We start from the raw sequence: 15,563 nt of genomic DNA on the forward strand, positions 1-15,563 counted from the left end.
ATTATTTGTGCATGTCTATTAAATGGATATGAATAACACACACAGACACATACACACATGCAGTGCTTGGAGGAGTTCTGTAAATGACTGTGACATAAGGAGACATTTAACAGCAGCAAGTTGAAGATGGCATATCTTAAAAAGTGCCTCTTCACATTTTGGGATGCTGGTTCAGTACTAATGCAACAGGAGGTGGGGTGCCTGCTGAACCAGCAGCAAGACCTTCTCTGCATAGAAATTTGGGGTTTCACTGGGGAACTTCCCTCTTTGTGTAACTTTCTGCAGTGCATTTCTCAGAAACAAGGTCACAGTCTCAAGGGCATCATGACATTTGTGTGTATGCTCCAGCAAGAACATATGCTGGTGCTTTTGGGAAAGGATGTGTTTTTCATTTCAGTGTGAAAGCCCTTATCAATGTGCTAGCATGTGGGGAGGTTCAGGAGACTGTTTGGCAGGAGAATTATATAGAAAAACTTACACCAGAGCCTCTCAAGAAGGGAAATCTATGACAGGTGGGTTAGGTACAAATATCTGAACAGTACATCACAAAATGATTAAGAAAACCCTAGCAGTGCTGTCTCAGTGCATGGAATTAGTAGGGACACAATTAAAAGCCCACTATTGTTGGCAGTAAAGTGCCAACTGGGTTTGTTAATTCTGAATCAGGACCACTTTTGGAATGAAAAGTGGTCCTGATTCAGACTTTTGGCTGTAGCTGGACAAGCCAGAAAAAAAAAAGTGTTCTCAGAAAATTCTTTTCAGCATCAGTAATGAATTTGTTGACAGATATTATGTAGAACCAGATACAGACACTGCCTGTACATGAACAATTCAATCAAAAATTGCAACATACGCCCTTTCAGAAGATTATACGACAGAAATAAACATATCAGTAAGAATGTCTCTGAGCTCCACAATTTATCATGTTTCAAAGGAATCTTAAACTAAGAAAATTTACAGCTGAAAATTTCATGGTTGTGCTCTCATAGGTTTAGTCTTAACCAAGAGTAACAGAAGCTGTGTTATATCTGAAAAAACAGCTTTAAGTAGCAAAGTAAAATAATTATCAGGCTAGTTTCTCCACCATGTAAGGCAGTTGCAAAGATTTATAGACCAATCCTGCAGGCTGGTTTCTTTTTAATTTAAACTACAGCTACCAATGAAGGGGAAGTGTTTCAACAAAAGAGAAAGTAATTTGAGATTATATTTGGAAAAAAAAAAACAATTTGAAGTTTACAGAAAGAAGTAACTTTGAAAAATGACCTGGGGGTTGTAACTGTACACGATTGTTCTTATAGGAGCTTACAGTTGGGAAGTGTCTGGCCTAACCTGTTTCTCCTGAATGCAAATTCTTCACTGACACAGTGGAAGGGCAATGTATCATATCCGTGCTGGAAGGGGAAGGGCAGCAGCAACCTCAGAGCTGTCTTTGCATGCTGAAGGAACAGGAGAATGGCAATTGTGTCAGCAAAGATAAAACCTCTGACTGGTCAAGTGCCCCTTTCATATCCAAGGCAGGGAGTGCAGAGATCAGGAAAACCAGAAATTGTAGTTTCAGCACTGAAGTAACTCTACATCTGGGGAAATGGGCTGGTCTCTTGTCACTCTTGTCTGATTCTGCTGGGTTTGCTACTCCTGTGGATAAAGAACAGTGAAAGGACAGGAAAGAGGAAGGCAGTATATCACTTTAACTTTTTTTTCTTCTGTTGTTTGTTTAATCTTTTCTTATTTAAAGCACGAAGTGCATAAAACTGGTCCTGCTTGCTCCAGTTTGAACCATCTTCTATTTCATCTGACAGGCACCTGGTTTCAGAAGAGTTAGTTCTTCCAGTCCTATCTTGAGATGGGTATGAGCTTGCATGCATAGTATTAGTGTTTGCTTTGGAGAGTCAGTCCTGAAATGAAGAACGTCTTTGGAGCTGCTTTCCTGATCTCTGTGTGAATCAGTGGTCACTCCTCAGTAAAGGTATGTTTGTCTGTCGTTGCAAATGTAAGCACCACAATTCAGGGACTCCTTGTCAGAAAGCCTATAGCCTCTGGGGATGTTTAGTTTACCATAATAAGTAAGATTTTTGCCTGACAATGCTGAAGTTAATTTTAGCCACTTGCTGTTTCCATAAAGCTACAGTTTAGGTTCTAAATCATGGGCTCTGTCTCAGCAGTCTCAATGAAAATCAAGTGTTTTATTTCTACAGCTGAAGTAAAATTTACCACAATAGAATTCCATACTGCAACTTTGTAGTCTATTATCATCTTTCTTACTCAGGGTGAAGTTAGACATTCCCAGCCTGTATTTATGATCAAGGATGTTTCAGAATAATGTATATAAATTGAGTTTTATTGATCATTGAACATCTGCTGGCACTTAAGTATGTGAAAACCTAAGCATGAACAAAAGCTTTGCAAGTTTGCATTTTTTGATGCTTATAAAATTATAATTTATAATCAAGTACACTATGTTATGTTTCCTTTATCACCTTCATAAAGATAAAGTAATGTAAGCAGGGGCTTGGATTACAAGACCTTTATAAGATTGCAAAGACTGGGGGTTTTATGATTTATGGAAGAAAAATTCCATTATTTTTCCCTTAAATCTGACACAATTTAAGAGCATTTTGCCTGCTGTGGTAGAGGGTCCGTGCCAAACTATGATTACTGCAAACAGAATTGGAAATGCTATAAAATAATTTTTTTCAATTTTGCATCCATTGCCAAAGGTGGTGAGCAAATGTCTTTGTCCAGCTTCCTGATCATACCGTTTTCACCCCTCCTTTCCAGCACTGACCAATACAGAACACGTGCCAGTGCTGATGCAGACCCTTCTTAAAGCATGAGCACTTCACACACAGCTCCTGTGGATGCTCAGATCATTCCGTGCAAGCGCGGCTTGAGCCAGGAGTCAGGAAGGGGGAAAATGTAGTACAGGAGAGAAACAAAACAAAAGGGCATGCAACCCTTACAGGTGTGGGTTCAAGAAAAGCCTCTGCACATCGGGTGTGTGTTGGGAAATTACGCTCTTTGATGAAAATGTGGGTCATAGGAACTGAAAGCAGCTCAGAAGAAAGAGCCTTTGTCTCATTTCCCAGAGTTACCGAGGCTCTTTCATGTGGCCCAACCTTTCCTCTTTATTTCCAAAGTCAAACGTGAGTTAACCAAACATGCCAGCAGCATGTCCAGGCGTGGAAGCAGTAAGGCTGGCCCCTCTTGAGTTCACAGATCTGCTGTTCTGCTTGCCTAAGTCTGACCAGCTCCAGGTTTGAGCAAGAGGACCCCCAAAGTTCCTGCTGAACACAAGTTTTGCTGCATAAGGATTTCCTAGAAATTCAGAGCATGCTGCAAGGGGCGACTGCAAAGAGAATATCACAGTTTCATTGGGGTTTTGAGGTACCTGAAATGAAGAAGGGACAGATTTATGCTCAAGACAGATTTTGTAAGAAATGGTGGCCTATAATGAGTATCACACTTAGCTAGCTAAACCAGATTTTAAAACACTTGGATAAGATGATCTTCCACAGCTAACAACTGAAAATCATCCTTGCTCAAGTCTTAGAATGTAAAATAACTGTGGAAACCTGCAATACGCTGTTGCCCATCTTTTTAATGAGAAAGTCACACTTTAATTGTCGTCCTGACAATGCCAAGAAATTCCCAGGATGGAACCTCTCTCTTTCCTGCCCCCACATGTGTTCAGTGCCTAATCACTACTGCTCAGAGAGGAAGTGCTGCAGATCTAAACACTACAGACCAAGACAAGGAGGTTAAACACAGCATCTTGACTTCTGCCCAGCCAAGGTTAGGGACTGTGCCACTGAGAGGTCTCACTAGAGGGCAGCCAATAAAACCTCTAGCAATAAAATTGCATGGACTGAATGTCACTTTTTCGCTTTTTTCTTCAACCCTGAAGTGTGATGGGATATGAAATTTGCCCCCTTGAAATTGCTGCCATTAACTGTTTGTGTTGTGTTTGGATTTTTTTTTCATGTCGAGCTGTAGAGGAGGACCTGCTTGCTGCTTTATCTCCATGGGACTCCTCAGGCCTGATGGATGGATGTGGAACATCTTTGTGAAGCTTTGAAAAATCATTAAGGTGAGACAGCACTTGATGCAGAGCATGGTGATTGTGGCTATCCCTGCTCTTGCTTCTTTCCCTCGAATCCTTAAGGGAAACATCACAACTTACAACAAAATATACATAGTGTGATACATAGTGCACTCTGAGTTGCTTGCCAAAAAATTGGCATGGTACATTTGAACCTCAATAACTACTGAAGTAGTTATTGAGGTTCAAATGTACCATGCCTTTTTTTTATTTCTGTAGTCCTGATAATGAGCTGCAATCCTCAGTGTCTCAAGGTCCTCTCTCACCTCTGTTTTCATAAATGCTTCTCAGTACCTGTTCTATCCTGTAACAATAAAAAAAAAAAAAAAAAAAAAAAAAGAAAAAAAGAAAAAAAAAAAGTATGCTATGTACTTTCCAGAGAAATACAAGAACAAGATCTCAAGAGCCCCCAAGATAAACACATTCTCTGAATTCCATACATTCACCATGTAGTTTTTATTAGGCCAAAAATTTTTTTACAAGATTTTGTGTGGTTCTGAGCTGAGATACATTTTCTATCCCTATAGAAACATCTTTGTTTACTTGATCATATATTGCACTGCTATGGGAAAAAAAAAAAAATTAAAAAATAAAAAGCACGTTTTCTCTAGTTTTCATGTACCAGGAACAATGACTATCAAAAATAGCCCTTTGAAGCACAAACTGTTTCAGAAATAAATACCACTTGGTGTTAATAAAATGCATTCCTCTGGCTGTGACTACTAAGAATTCCATTCGATGCAGGAGTTCATATTTTAAATAATTCTGACTTCCCTTAAGGTGACCAAATGTATATCAGAATCTACTGTAATGTCCTAAATCTGATCCTGTTTTATGCTATGTAATCAAACTCCCCATTTTCTTCAAATAAAAAGATGGGCAAAAAAATGCCAAGCTGAAGTTTGATAAGTAAAGTTTCATCAGAAAAATCTTGTCGATGGAATTGAATTAATTGTAGAAATTTCCATTTTCCATGACACAGTGAACAGTATTTGGTTTACAATGCCAATTAATAAAGCTGAGTGAGCAATTACACACAAATCTTCTGCTTTTCGTGGTTGTGTAACAGCTGCACATAGTTTGAAATTTCTCCAGATATATTAATTACTCAAACATAGTTAACATTTTTTGTTCATGAGGATAGCAACTTGAGTCTTTGTTTCTTAATCAATTAGAATGCTCAGTTTTCGGTTGTGCATGTGTGTGTCACACACACAATTCATTCAAAATTGATTTTGCCCATGATTACAAGGGTCTTGTAACACTGGCTCTCCTCCCTGTTTGGCTGATCCTACCTCATCCATCAGGAGAATAGCCTGAAGATACTATCAATCCAGTAGTTTGTGAAGTAGGAACAAATAATACATGATCAGAGGTTTCATAAAATACTATATTGTTTTCCTCTTTCTCTGCACCCCAAAGACTTTCGCAAACCATTCCTCTTAGACCAGAAAATGGTAAGATATATTGGCTAGGAGGGGAGTTTAATTCAATTCTTACTCATTGCATTCACACAAAATAATTGAATGCACATGCAGCGTCTGGTTTTAAGGGATCCAGTCAGGCCTTTATCTGATTCACCTAAAGGTCTCCTTGATGGTGAATTGGCAACGAATTTCAAAAGCCTCTTTGCTACCTCACACCAAGCAGTTTTCCACTCAGACGAAGGACTGACAGAGAGGCAGAGCTAAGATTGTTCATGGAACACATAGCGTGATACTTTGGGCACCTTTAAAAGATCTGGAAGAGCTGAGGTCAATAACATGCGGATTTTTAACATGCATTTGCAAATATTAAGGTTTTTTATCAGCTGCGTTATCACGGGGCATACGGGAGACTCTACCATATGTTTAGTAGAAAGCAGAATGTAAAGAACTGCTGCTTTGCATTTGGCTGCTTTTGTTCTTTGAAAGGCAAGGGTAGTGCAGAGCCTACCAAAGTGTCTCCAGCTGTGGCTGTGGCAGCAGCCCGGCAGGGCAGCACTGAGGAGTGTAAAAGCCCAGCAGTCTGCCTGGCTCCATCCCTCAGCTGCACAGCCGTGCAGAGCTTATGGCCTGCTCTCAGGATTAGCTGGACCTACAGATTTGGGGATCTTTTTACAAATAATTATTGCCATAGTAACCTTGCACTCTGTGACCGTAGCAATAACAATTGTAATTCATCATGTCCAGTTCCTCCTTCTCCCCTTTTCTTGACCTCGCCTCGCTAAGGCATGAGAATCCTATGGGGAATGACACTCCAGGCCAAGGGAATCCTCCCCAGTGTCCACGGGCTGGAGTTAAAAATCAAACACAGTAGCCTTGACTACACAGCTCCACATCTGGAGACCCTGGTATGTGATCTCAGAGGAGGGGCCTTCCTGGCTTGTCTGGAGCTCCAGGTGACGCCGCCTCCCAGCTCCCCTGCAGGAGGAGGAATGGCTCTCCGCTAGGCGTGCCATTAACTGGGAACACACACTTCCCTTTATTTGAACCATATGGATGCATTTCATATTCTTATTATTTTTCATAGGGCTGAGACCACCGTAAGTGCTTGCTCTGCATCTTTGTGTGTTTTAGTTTCCTGAAGCAATTTTCTCTTATGTTTCAGTTAAGTACAGGCTCCACCAAACACAAGATTAATTACCGACGTGGGTTGCCTTATGCGGTATGATGTGTTCCCGCTGCACATTCACTTAAAAGTCTGTTGTGAAACAGTCACACAGATACTGGCATTTTATCTATAAACTGCCTGAAATAGAAGCCTTTATAATTAAACATTGATTAAAGCTTAAATTCTGTGATGAAAATGCTCAGTTTTAGGAGCAATGTTTTCCACACCAAGTAGGTGCTCCATTACATACTATAGACCTGTTCAGTTCGTTGGGAGTACTCACAAGCTTGCACTAAAGTACTTTGCTGTGTCACAATAAGCACATAACTTCTTGAAGAGCTATGGTAGTAGCTATGGTAGGTGGTAAAATCCCAGTGACAAGGGTCCATCTTTATTTTTATGGTGTAGCCTGCTGAGTCCAACCAACAACAGTGACATTTGGATTGACACTGCCAACTCACTGGTGCAAAAACCTTAGAATCCCTGAAAAATGCTTATTTTAAGCAAGTTCACCTTCCTGTTGGCTTTAAACAAATAATACACAGATGAAAGGGTGTGCAATTTGTTACTCATTCATTTATTGCAATGTTTCAAACCATTATTTTCAATAGTGGTCTGTATAACTTTTCAAATATCTGTCCTCATCTGAATTGGGAAAGTGATGGAAGAATGCGGAATAAACTGCAGAAAGCAGAATAAACTCATAATAAGAGTAGTGATCAAACTCAAAAGCATAATGTTACTTTCAGGGGTGCCTAAGACCTTTCCTTTTTGCCAGTCTGCCACAATTATCACTTATAATTAAGACAGTGTGTGTGTCAGTTGTTAATAATATTATTTACCAGTAATTCTTGAACAGACAGTGAAGAAAGGTGTAAGCTGGTGAAGAATTGAGTTGAGGGAGGACTAAAGGCAGTGCAATTCAGACTCCTGATCACTTCTCACCATGCTAAGTCAGGTACATTGCACAGTGACTGCTCTCATCAGATTGATTTTTTCCTTCTGGTGGAATTAATGATACGAGATGCAGAGAAGCAAAGAATTTGGCCCAAGAGACTTTTAAAAACCTGCCAGTCTAAAGCAATATGGGAGTCATCCTGGACTGTGACTGCATCTTTACAGACCACTCTACTCTGACACAAACAGAGCTGCAGTCACAAATGCTGTCTGTAACAAAACAGATGTTTATCAATGATACACATTTTAAAGCAATCCCAGATTATTGTTCACTTACTAGCATTAGATTATTGTCACTAGGTTACAGCGCTGTGAGTGTCTCTGAGGCAGAACAGCAAGGAAAATCTATGGAGCTGCCTCCCTCAAGTGCCTAAAATAAGCACCAAGTGTGAAGGTTTCTGAGATGTTCAGTGGAGACAGGAGGTGAAATGACACATTTAAGCTAGGGTCCTGCCCTTGCTCATCTTTGATGGACAATTAAATCCACCAATTAAACAGTGACTAGCCTTTTTACATCAGTGCCCACTCTGAGTGAGGACAGTCCCTCATACACACATCCTAAACATCTCTGTCCAAAAAACCAAGAGTGGGTGTGGATAGAGTTGAACATCAAAGTGGGAGCTGGCTTCTGCCAAGGTGGATTTTGGATTTAAGAGTGATCTAGACACGGCCTTAATGATGCTCCTCTCCACCGGTACGGTAATTAGCATTACAAAGCTGATGCCCTGGTCTGATCACTCATACACCAAGAAGAAAAGCAAGCCAGAATCTCCATGAACGCCAGGCACTACTAAAGCTGACCAGGTACCTGCAGTACCCAGCTCTGCCAAGCATAGAAATCATGCCTGAAAGGCAGCAGGAAACCTCACTGTAATAGAACAGCAGCAGCGAGCAAGCTGCCTGCTGCCCGGACTCAGGGCTGTGCCAGCTGCTTCCCTCACCCAGCTCTCACACCCCCTTCTTCCAAGGGACCCTCTTAGCCTTAGCAACTCTCTGCCAGTGATGGCCATGCTGAGGGGGAGTGTTTTCCTGGAGTTTTGGGTTGTGCCTCTTGCCTCATGGTGTTACAGGGCTCCCCTGAACGAGCCAGAGGGAACAGCATGGTGAGAAGGGAAGTGTCACTGACTGAAAATGGGACATGGATGTCACCTCCACGTGGATGTCACACTTTCATTGTTTCAAAGACAGGCAAGCCATCTGCAGGTGTGTCCCCACTAGAGATCCCACAACCACCTCATTTCCTTCTCCTGTGCCCCAGCTGAAGAGGAAGAAAACACATTCCTAATGAAAACCTGTGGCCAAAATCCTCCAGTCTCCTTTGGAAGTCCCATCATTTTTAAGCAAGTCTGCTCTGCTCATCAAGGTGCTGGCCTAGAGGACAGTGGCTGAGTGAGGTGACACACATTTGCACAGCAGCAGGCAAATCTCAGAGGTGACTCTGGGCTGCAGGGAAAGAATGGAGATGCAGAACACTTTGTTTGGTGTCCTTCTGCCCCATATAGGAGGTGTTGTAGCAGCTCTAGGCAGGGTTTTCCCACTGGCAGCCTTTTACAGTGCAGTTTTTTTACTCAGGCAGCTGGCTTACCTTCTCTTCTGCTGCCAGGCAAACACCTGGTTTTGTGAGGGCAAACTCCAGGAAAGCCAGGAGAATTACCGCATGATACAAGAGGGTAAAAAATACAACACAACCACTGTTTGGCTATTTTACCTGGTGCAACTTTGGTCACTGTAAGGTAGGTTAAGTCAGAACCACAAAAATAGATGCCAAAAAATAGTACCTTGGTACTGGGTATTAACTTGTACCTCTCATTTCTTATCAGGAAAAAATAGCTTGTGGCTCTGCCAAAAAACAAAGTGCCCTTTAGGCAGTTTTAACCTCCCTCAGAAAAGCAGACAAACCAGCTTTGAGTGAAGCTAGGTATGCAGCATAGCCCACAGCCACTGAAGCTAGAAGAGGTTTCAATGTTTCTGGTGCCTCTGCCATGCAGGAAGCAAAGCTTTGCATAATATACTTAACCCAAGTGTTTCAGGTTTATTTTTGTTTCCAGAGTCAGCCCCTGAGATAAGAAGCCAACGTGCTCTGAAGCATGTGAGCATATTTTAATGGTTGATTAAAACCTACCAGCATTCTAGTGACACCAGCTACTAAATAATGCAACAATTCACAAAACATTAAAATGGCCCTGATAGTCAGGGAGCAGGGGAGTGGGAAAGAGTACACTCAGCTTTTAATGTGTTCAAGACAAATACCTGGAAGTGAGGTAGCAGAAGTCACAAATTAGGTGGCTGCTAATATAGAAAGCAGAGAAGCTTATTTTAAAGAATTATCTAGTTTTTTGAGGAGGATTGCAATTAAGGAACATAAAATGGAACAAATACATATTTTTTGCAAGTGATTTGTCCTAGGGTTTCCCCACCTGGTATACAGCAATAAAGCTGTCAGAATTTAACATACTTCTTTTTAGAGAAGACAGACTTTTCAGGGTATTGCTTTATATGTTTTAGTTTTGCTTACAAAACAATCTAAAGAAATTCACCAGCTGGAAGAACAAAACCTTCCAGTACTGGATATAGGAGGCTTCAGCATTGCATTAGTTTCATTACTATGGTTTAGAGAGTCAGAGTTTTGCCGGTTCTGTTTTGCTCTTGCCTTCCTAGAGTTTATCAATACTTTAAATTTTGCCTGACGTTTGTTTTTTGTTTTCTAGTGCATTAGAAACAAGAGTGGTGGGTCCAGTGAGGAGCTTGCAGCAGCACTGGACTGCTTCCCTTGTTTTGTGCACACCTCTTGATGGCTCTCTAAGCCTCCCTGGAATGACACTGCTTGAACACTACTACTCTTTTCTGTTCTGAACCATAAACAACACTTTGAAATTAACCTAAAATCTGTCTCTTTCCTCTTTTTATAGACTGGTTTAGCCATGCTGTTTCCTTCCAGCTTTGTTTCTTTATTTTCGTCACCTTTTATTTGAAGAAACAACTCCTGAATGTAACCATGTTTTACTACCCAGTCTCTCCTGTTCAGTAGTGTTTTCCATGTATTTCCTGCAAAAGTAAAAGATTGCAGGATCCTAGAAGGATCCATAGCAGCCATAAAACCCAAGGGATAATTTTTTCCACAAAGCCACACTGATGTTAAGAAAATGTAAGGTCACAAGACAGATTTCTGACACGATCTCTTTGATAGACTAAGATGTGATGTGTCTAAAGCCTAAAAAGTACTTTTTGGACACAGTGATTTCCTGCTAGGGATATCCACACCCGTGTCCCCTCCATGTACACAAGATTGTGATGGCGTATCCAGCATTCTGCAGAGTCTGAACCTGCAGTTTAGGGATTTATTCCAGCCTGGCAGAGAACAACAAAGCTTCCAAGGATACAGCCTACCTGAGGACCTTCTGAGTCTGTTGGTGCTGAGTGATAAGAATCATAATATCCAAATTCAATATCCAGCATTGCCATTGGACTTGGAATTTCTGTGAACAGGTGAAAGATCCCCCATGCACAGAGATAACACCATCTGAATGTGTCTCAGAGAGGTGGAACAGAGTGGGAAACTATAAAATGTTTGACTATCAGAATGTCAGAGCTCAGTAACATACAGACTACCATTTCTGCATCTGAAAGAAATACAAATGAGTTACTACTGTTGCTGAGCTGACATTGCTCTTCCTTCTCAGGCTGTAGAGAAATGGTAGTTTTACTAAAAACAAAGGAAAAATTAGGGAACTGGGGAAAAAGACTGATATGATATGACAAGACAAAAAAAAATATTAAGCAAAATGTAGCAACTGTAGCAAAATCATTACAGTACCTTAGCAGCTAAGCATGGGAGAGTAAGATGAACCACAATGAGAGAGTGTTTTTTATTTCCTTACACCTACATATGTATTTATGAGTGTACAATCTGAGTACAAAAGAAACAGAAAATTTCCCCTTCTGAGCTGGCACCATTTTATGTCCATTTTACCCGGGTCTGGATGACTCCACAGTTTTAGGAGCAAAAATTAGCTAGAGCAGAGTCTGAATGCAATGCAGTGATAGGCAGGATGTATAAAGGTAGTTAGTGACACATAGAGATCATGTGTGGTAAGAGTGCAGAGAGAAAAAGACAAAAGAAAAATAGGATACAAAAAAGGTAGAAACTGGTAAAAAGGGGAAATAAATGAGGCCCAAGGAGTAATTTCCAGTAAAAAATTCAAGAAAACTGTGATCTTGTTGTTGACAATTTACAAACAAAGGAGGTGAAAGACCTTAAATAAATTATTCATTATCCACCAAGCTTTAATTAGAACACACCCACATATGTGTGCAAGGGTTGAAAGAAGCTTTTTTAGCTAATATAAGCAGTTTTGATCTGCATCCTAAAATCCTGTAGTGGATTGCCTCAAGACTTGTCTTGAACTGGAGCTTTCTTAGGATGTTTCTCTCAACAAACAGTTTGAGGGTATCCCCATGTGTCAAAAAATGTGCAAATGAGAAGTGTTTCCCTAACAAAGAAATATGGCATCCCATAGATTGCATTGCTAATTGCAGCTGTGTATTTCTTGATGATTGATTATGACATCAAAATAATTTTCTAGATGCCCACCTTAAAAAAAGAAAAATAATTTAGAATCACACTTGAAGACTGCAGTTCTTCAGAGCCTGACAGAAGAAATGGATCTTTGGGATGCATTCAGATAGCACTGATTCAGTATCAGTGCATAAAATTCACCTGTCCATAGACTCTGTAAGACAGGTTTATCATTCAAGTCCAGCAATTTGAAGATCATATTCAAAAAAACCACTGCTAGATTAATTGATAGTCCTATCTGGCAGCAGAGTTATAACAGAGTTAAAACAGACATTGAGTAAAAAAATTACCATGACATTTGGTCCTCTATTGTGTTGATGCCTGGTTTTTTTTGGTTTCTTTTTTGGTTTTTGGGGTTTTTTTGTTTTGGTTTTGTTTTTTTGTTTGTTTGTTTGTTTGCTTTGTTTGGTTGGGTTTTTTGTTTTTGTTTATTTGTTTTTTGGGTTTTTTTTCAGAATGAGGACATCTTTGAGGCCAGGAATCTGATATTTCTCAGTATTATACCTCCATATGGACAACCACATGCACAAATATTCCAAAAAGACATATTAAGCAGTTGCATTTACTTGATTAGTATAGGGAAGTTGAGTAGTTGCATAGAAGGCTAATTTATTATTTTATGATATTATATTAAAGAATACTATTCTAGAACCATACTAAAGAATAGAGAAAGGATACTTACAGTACTTACAGAAGGCTAAAATATAACAATAAAAAACTCGTGACTCCTTCCAGAGTCCTGACACAGCTGGACAAGGATTGGTCATTAAGGCAAAACAATTCAAATGTTGGATAAACAATCTCCAGCCACATTCCAAAGCAGCAAAACACAGGAGAAGCAAATGAGATAATATTGTTTTCCTTTTTCTCTGCGGCTTCTCAGATTTCCAGGAAATTAATCCTGGCGAAGGGATTTTTCAGAAAACATGACAGTGACAAGTTGCAATCAGATTCTTATTTGTTCTCAAAAACATGGCTGAAATTCTTGTAGGAAAGAACACCAACAAAGAATTGGTTCTAGACAAAAAAATGGGATTATGAGACTTAAACATCTGTTATGCTCATGTGATGTTCAGGAGTATGGATATGGTGGATAGTCATGAATAATCATGGTTTAACCAAATCAGAGTGTGTGTCACAGCCTGATTCCTGTCAGGTGGGAGGTGCAGTGGCTCCGACCCAGGGTGGAGCAGGACAGAGAAGTGCTTGCTCAAGACACAGGCTTCAACCTCACCCATTCCCAAGGAGGTTTTTGGTGGTGGAGCACACAGCCAAAGGTGGCTGGGCCTGCTTGTGGCAATGTTCTTCTTGTGCTTTAACTGTCTTAGTAAGCTCAAAAGACCATTTGAGCTTGACCAGTTTCATATTCAGTTCAAGCCATAAGGCTGCAGGTGAAAAGAAAGGATTTATGGCATTAGGAAAGGAAATATCAATGAAAAGCCTCCTGCAGGATGGACATGACATTCTGACAAGCTTTGGAAAGGGACTTTGAGTCTGTGACTTGTGCTTTCAGGACTTAGATAATTTTAAAATAAAATTAAAGTATGGTTTTACCAAAGATTACCAAGGACAAAGATTTCAGGCATGAGAATCTTTGCACCTCCAGAGTTGTGCCATGGTATGAGGAGGGTTAAAGAAATAGAAATTCTCCATGTAAGCAGGGGAGAGCAGCTCCACAGTTCCATTTTCCCTCAGATCCAATTGTGTGCATTGAGACCTTGCATTAATAATAATCTATATACTTGCTTTTCCTTGAGAATGAGAATGATCCTCAAAATCTGTAGCCTAAGGCTCTGCCGCCTTTGTTATGCAAGTGAGCTACCCTCGCCTTTTACTGTATAAGCCACAAAAAGATGAAGATATATACATTTTTCCTTTCATTGCATACCCATATGTTTGTACAGTGATTACCTTTGCAGCTAACAGATGCTCTTATTTTAGGGTTCTTAAACAGAAACCCGAAATTATCTTGTATCTGCGTTTTTCTGATACAGACAGATGTGAAAGGTCTTTTTTTTTTTTTTAAGTTACTGATGGAGAAAGTTATTCTTTGCTTGCCTTCTACATTAACATTTTTTGAATAATTTATTCCCTTCTGGGTAACAGAAGCAGAGCATTTTCCTCCTCTACCTGCTGATCACTTCTGAAGCAAGATGGAAGATCTGATGGACCAAAACTCCTTTTAGGACGGTATGACAAGGCATGATCCCTTAAATTATTTAATCCCTAGTAACAAATAACAGTCCTTCAGGTACGACATTTATTGAAATAAACCATTGTTTCATTTTGCCTTGTGGAGGAAGTACAGAAACCTCCAAAGAAGAAAAACCGAAGACATTGATAGAAGATTTTGAAAGATATGCATAATTTAAGGATTACAGTAATTGACATGCCTCCTATTCTTAGATTTCCTTTAAGTCAGGGGTGTGTTTAGTAGATTTGGCTCTTAAATGATAATATGTGTGAATTAGCTATTCATTCCAGTATCTAGATCTTTGCAAATCATAACATATCTATAGAAAGCAATCTTCTTTCATTTTCTAATTGCTGAGCTCCAGGGGCTAGGGTTTTTTTTGATTCTGGAGATTACACTGGCAGATTTTTAAATGGTGGTTTCAATCTGCCTAACCAATAGCAAAATTACAGTAGAAATTTCAGAATAGAATTTGAAAATATTTTCTTCTTGGCTTGTATTCTCCTAGTTCTGCATTCCTGGACATGAAAATATTTCTTCATAAGAGCGTGAAAAGCAAGGTCTCTACCCCAAGAAGAAGCAATTTATTACAAATACAGATGATAAGAACAAAAAGATCAAGTGAAGAGATGGTGGCAGATAGTGCTGGGGGGCACACTGTGTGGAGTCTAAGTGGAAGGAAGACATCTGAAGTGAGTTTTGAAAGCAAAGAAGGAATTATCTTAATGAAGGAGTGGGTGATCCAAGTGCAAAGTGTTGCTTGTGAGCATGGAGGACTCAAGGAGAGGAGGAAAGACTGAGAGAGCAGTAGGCAAGCATTAGGTAAGGGCTGTGCCTCATGCCTGTTAAAAATGGTTTGCTTGTGTAATTGACATCAATAAAAAGCATGTGATGGAAAAAAGATTTTTTTTCTTCATGAATACATGGGTTCAGCAAGTGATGAACAAGCAGTTTTATACATATGTACATCTACACATTCATACCTACAGAACCTTTCTGTCAAAGACAGAAGACAACAAAGACAGCAGGCAAACCTACTGCAGAGTTGAAGATACTTCCTGCACAGACCTGGCCAAAATGATGCCAGAGGGCAGCAGAGAGGAGCACAGACAGTGAGCAGACAGTCAGACCTCCCACTACCTAAA

At 40.1% G+C, this 15,563-nt stretch overlaps 1 long non-coding RNA gene across 5 annotated transcripts; it reads left to right on the forward strand.

Moving 5' to 3' along the window:
• The first annotated feature begins 1,373 nt into the window (after nt 1-1,373).
• LOC132326671 (uncharacterized) lies at nt 1,374-15,319 on the forward strand. Of its 5 annotated transcripts, none has more exons than XR_009486303.1 (5): nt 1,374-1,463; nt 1,800-1,966; nt 3,994-4,087; nt 14,331-14,414; nt 14,927-15,319. It is a non-coding gene; the product is annotated as an uncharacterized LOC132326671 (long non-coding RNA). The 5 variants fall into 5 exon arrangements; XR_009486305.1 differs by lacking the exon at nt 1,374-1,463 and adding an exon at nt 1,473-1,489; XR_009486302.1 differs by lacking the exon at nt 1,374-1,463 and adding an exon at nt 1,499-1,677.
• Nucleotides 15,320-15,563: the final 244 nt, after the last annotated feature.

This window comes from Haemorhous mexicanus, chromosome 1, assembly GCF_027477595.1.
Source record: "Haemorhous mexicanus isolate bHaeMex1 chromosome 1, bHaeMex1.pri, whole genome shotgun sequence".
Lineage (NCBI taxonomy): Eukaryota > Metazoa > Chordata > Aves > Passeriformes > Fringillidae > Haemorhous > Haemorhous mexicanus.